We start from the raw sequence: 5,843 nt of genomic DNA on the forward strand, positions 1-5,843 counted from the left end.
CAATCAGCACGTACCATGAATGAAAAGGAGGAAGCTCCTCTGGCGTACGGCGCCTGCCGTTAGGCCACTGACAGGTGGGTTAAGTTTCAGTCGGGCCCATGAGTCAGCAACGGAACGGCACCCTGCCGCACGGCAGGGGATCCTCGTCCGAATGAGAAAGGGACCACCTTCAAATCCCAACGAGCATGTGTGGATGCAAGAGAAGCGCGCGGAAGAACCTGAAAATGGGAAGACAAAAGCATTCAGCCCTCGTGTAAAAAAAAAAAAAAAACTCCTCCCACGGTGGTGAGCCAGGCTGAGGCAGGAGGAGTCAGGGCGAAGGATCCCGTCGTAAAACGGCACAAGGGTGTGGACTGGGCTGCGCGCCGGGCGTTGTGATGGCCCGTGGCAGGAGTCGACAGGGGGATCATCGGATACCGTCGTGTGGAGTCGCGCGCGATTAAATTAGTGGGAAAACCCGCGGTTTCCACGCCTGGGATTCCCACTGAGCCGCCGCGCCCGCGAGTTTCCGGATAGGCGCAGGCCGCGGAGCGGCTCCCTGCCTCCCGTCCCGCCCTACTCCTCCTCCGTGTCCTGTAGAGTATTTGGCCGAGCATCGGATGCCGCCGCCCGTGCGCGTTGATTTATTCGCCAGGCCAGGGTCGGAGCCGGACACTCCCACGCGCTTCCTCACGTTCGTCCTGTCGTGATCCCCCGACGTCGACGTGTCCCGCCAAGGCGAGGCGCCTACCGGCAAGCAGCAGCAACGCCAGCGGCACCGCAGGCATCGCCGAGGGAATCCGACTCCGCCTGCCCTTCTAAGTTCAAACAAACGAGTTCGTTTAAAAAAATGTGCGTGACAGTTACTAGTCGTCTTCATGGCATACCGTGGTCTGCACTGCAATACACGTGTGCCGGTAGTAAAAAGGAAGCCCCGACTCTGTAGAAAGTAATTATTTCTTCTTCTTTTTTGCGGGAGAAAGTAATTATTTCAAAATAGCTATCCTCTATGAAGATTGGTGGTTTGTTTCTCTAGAACATGGCTTCCTCATATTAAAGATTGGTCACTGGTGATTTTAGATTCTAGAGCATTGACGTATTAATTCTTTTTTGCAAAGAATTCTTTTCTGGCTTGCCTCGCTCTATCGCCGCTGGACCGCGGATCGTCTTGCACGCCATGGAATCAAGCATGACTCCGACTGCTCACCCTGCTCTCAGGAACCGAAGACCCTGCACCACCTCCTGGTGGGTTGCGCCTTCTCCAAGATCACATGTCACGAGATCCTATCCTGGTGTCGAGCGACTATCACACCACCAGACGGATCAACCACCTTCTTCACCTGGTGGTCTGACTCCATCGACAGTTCCCCCGCAGGCCTACACAAAGGCATCGGCACCATCATCAGCCTCACTGCATGGCTCCTCTGGAAACATCGCAATGTTTGCGTCTTCGACGGCGCGCATCCCTCCAATGCGGTGCTTGCCCGCGACATCAAACAAGAGGCCCATCTATGGGCGCGAGCTGGAGCCACCGGCCTGGCCAACATACTCCATGTAACCTAAAACCCTTGTTCTAAGGCAGAGCACCCTCCCCCTCTACTCACTGCTTTCCTTACCCGCGCCACCTTGTGTACACAGTTAAGGACGGCAACCTCTTGTTCTCTGTTCTCTCTATCAATGAAATGATACGCAATCGCTGCGTATTTTTGAAAAAAAAAACAGAAAAAAAGATTAATGACTCTAGAACGGAACATGGGGAGGGTAATCCTCTCTCTTTGTTGGATCCGGTGGCAGCGCCAGTAGTCGGATCTCCTGTCCGTGAACTATTTTCTCTTCTTACTATTTTTTTCATTCTTTTACATACTGATGAGAAGTTTGTCGTGTCGCCTCACTCGCCAGGGGAACCACAGTGATTCTCCACATGTGAACTCTGCCCTGTCGGCTGGGTGCTTGCTTATCGCTAGGGATTAGTACTAACTAGCGCCACTCTTTTCTTTCCTCTAGGGTAGTACTCCTACCGCAGTACTATATCCATATTTTTAGTACCCCGATTTTTAATCCCTGTAGATACTGGAGTAACAGAGTGCTTCTTTCTGCTTGGGCTGGGATTTGCAGTACTACTAGTACGTGAGGCTTAACGTAACTTAAACTTGAGAGTTGAGACGTGTGGAACGGGTCGTTTCCAGGGCACGTCGGCAGTTAATGCTGACAGCCACAGCTGGCCGCGTTTGAAAGCCAAGAACTGGCGCGCACGTGTGGCGGGAGGAGGCAGCTGGACTGGGCGCGGTTAATTCGCTGCACTGTGCGCCGCATAGCTTTCAGCGCCCCGAGGGTGGTCTGGCGGGCCGGCCAATCAATCTCATCCCTCGCGAGTCGCACGCGCGCGCACGTTTCGCCTCGTCGAGGAGGATCTACAGTGCGTACCACCTGATCACCGTCCGCGTCCGTGCGGTGTGGACCACGGCGACCAGCGGTGGCGGCGGCGGTGTAACATCCTTGATGCGACTATATCTCCCACATGTCGAGGCATGACTTAGAGACATAATCGCATTGAAGGCATATGTCGCAAGTTAGGCAATCTTCACAACATTCCATGTAATATGAATAATAAAGGGGAGATAACATAGTTGGGTTACACTCGCCACGTCAATCAAGTACATAAATAACATTACATCATCCAAACACGCATGGCCCGACTACGGCGCCAAAATAAAAGAGAACCCAACATGCGACAACGGTCCCAATCACCCCCAACTAGGCACCACTACTGATTATCGGGAAAGAAAACATAGTAACGTTGAGAGTCTTCGTCGAACTCCCACTTAAGGTCATACGCGTCTCCTGGAGCGGAATCATCAGGCCCTGCATCTGGTGTAATAGTAATCTGTGAGCCACAGGGACTCAGCAATCTCGCACTCTCGCGACCAAGACTATTTAAGCTTGTAGGTAAGGCAAGGTAAATATAGGTGGAGCTGCAGCAAGCGACTAGCAAATATGGTGGCTAACTTATTCGCAAAAGAGAGCGAGAAGAGGAGGCAAAGCACGAGTGAGAAACTAAAGAGCAACCTGCGCAAACATTACTCCAACACCGTTTCCGCTTCCCGGACTCCGCCGAGAAGAGGCCATCGCGGTAACACACTCAGTTGATTCATTTTAATTAAGTTAAGGTTCAAGTTATCTACAACCGGACATTTACAAATTCCCATCTGCTCATAACCGCGGGCACGTCTTTCGAAAGTTCAAACCCTGCAGGGGAGTCCTAACTTAGCCCATGACAAGCTCTCACGGTCAACGAAGGAATAGACCTCCTCCCAAGACGTTCCGATCAGACTCGGTATCTCGGTTACTCAAGACACTTCGACAGGTTAAAACAAATCCAGCAACACCGCCCGAATGTGCCGACAAATCCCGATAGGACCTGCACATATCTCTTTCTCAGGGCACACTCAGATGAACACTACGTACAACTAAAACCAACCCTCAAGTTGCCTCGAGGTGGCGCTGCAAATGGCTCTATTTGGACCAACACTCAGAGGAGCATTGGCCCGAGGGGGTTTAAAATAAGATGACCCTCGGGCTCCGGAAACCCAAGGGAAAAAAGGCTAGGTGGCAAATGGTAAGACCAATGTTGGGCATTGCTGGAAAAGCTTTAATCAAGGCGAAATATCAAGGGGTTCCCATTATAACCCAACCACGTAAGGAACGCAAAATCCGGGAACATAACACCGATATGACGGAAACTAGGGCGGCAAGAGTGAAACAAAACACTAGGTGAGAGGCCGAGCCTTCCACCCTTTACCAAGTATATAGATGCATTAAGATAACAAGATAATATAATGATATCCCAACAAGTAAAATAAATGTTCCAACAAGGAACGGCCTCCAATCTTCACCTGCAACTAGCAACGCTATAAGAGGGGCTGAGCAAAGCGGTAACATAGCCAATCAACGGTTTGCTAGGACAATGGTGGGTTAGAGGTTTGACATGGCAATTTAGGAGGCTTGAAAGTAAGTGGTAGGCATCGTAGCAATGGCATAGCAAAAGAGCGAGCAAACTAGCATGGCAAAGATAGTAGTGATTTCGAGGGTATGAACATCTTGACTGCACAGTTGTCAGAGTTGACTGGATCCTTGAAAGCAAACTCAACGGGCTCCTCGTTAGCGAACTCGTCTCCCGGCTCTACCCAAACAAGACAAACAAGCAACAAGGATACAATCAACCACGTGCAAGACCAAGCAATATGATGAAATGATGATATGCTATGCGGAATGCGATGCGAGATGCAAAATGCAAGATATGACAGGAAATGCATGAACCTGGCCTCAACTTGGAAATCCAGGTGTGCCACTGAAAAGATGAGACGAAATCACTTGAAAACGATATAAAGAACGCCGGAATCGGAGTTACGGTATGGAAATGGCAAGCGATTCAAATATGACACCGGTCTGCGATTTACAGCAAGTAGCCAACTAAATGCAATGAGATGAGCATGCTACAGCAACCCAACATGACAACAAAATACATGGCAGGGATGCATTCAAGATGCTTAACAAAAGTCTAACACTGAGCTACGGCCAATTCATCCATTAACAGGTTCAAACAAGCATGGCAAAAATGCATATGACAAATAGATCTCAGACTTGGTGAAATTAACACTTGTCTGGAATTTCAGATCAGGTAGCCCTCTTCGGAGCCACAAACCTACATGTTATAGGACCTGAACATGGCAAAGTAAAACATGGCATGGATCTACTCAAAGAGCTTAACAAAAGTTCCTTAGTGACCTTGAGCCAAAAGGGGTCAGAAAATACAATTGCAAGCATGTGAACATAGCAAAAATATAATCAGTTTTTATACTTAGTGAAAACTGACACATGCTGAAATATAACTCAAGTAGGCATGTTTACGAGCTCGATGCACTCACTACGGTGCAAGTCATGGCAAGACAAGTATACACCCATCAATAAGGCACAAAATGCAATCTAGACATGGCAAGAACAATAGCATAGCATGCATGGATCAACTACAACATCACCGGCAAAATTGCAAACAAGTTGACAATCTGCCCAGATTCACAAAGTAGCAAAAGTAGAGCTCGATTGACTCAAGTTAGGGTGCTTCATAATTGCAAACAAAGACATGGATGAATAGAGAACTACAATATTAACAAAACATCCTTACTGATCATCATCAAAAGAGGCACGGATCACTAGGAAACAACATGAACATATGACAACATGAGATAAACAGCTCCAGGACTTAGTGAAATTACTAAGTCCCTGAAAACAGACTTAGCAAGTGCACCACTTTGCAAGCTTGCACAAGTCACCACACACATCACAAAAATACATGGATTGCACATCTGGAAAGATGACAAAACCCTTAACAAAACACATGTAGAGCATCAGGGCATAGCATGCACACATTAATCATGTCAAAAATGACAAAAAGCTAAACGGAGTAGCAGATCTGATAAATATCTCAAGTAGCCCTCTTCTAACAGCATTTTGGGCATCAAGATGAACTCAAATGAAAATGATGTAATGGATCTAAATGATGTACTCTCTGAGATGAACATTTTGATATGCTATATGCATGAATCGGAGTTACGGATGCAAAGTTACGGAGCTACGAACAGGGGCACTTGGATCTACAATTTTGGACTTGCAGAAAAAAAATCACCCCGCGAGAAAAAAATCAACTCCGGCGAGAGGAGGCCGGTTCCTCCGTCTCCGGCGACGGTGAGGCTCGAGCGCGGCGGGGGGAGGCCGGGGAGTGGCCGGACTCCGGCGGGGCGGCCGGATCTGGCCCCGGGAGGTGCGGGCGGCGCGGATCCGAGGCGGCAGCGACTGGATCGGGGCGG

This window comes from Triticum aestivum, chromosome 1A (genome assembly GCF_018294505.1).
Source record: "Triticum aestivum cultivar Chinese Spring chromosome 1A, IWGSC CS RefSeq v2.1, whole genome shotgun sequence".
Lineage (NCBI taxonomy): Eukaryota > Viridiplantae > Streptophyta > Magnoliopsida > Poales > Poaceae > Triticum > Triticum aestivum.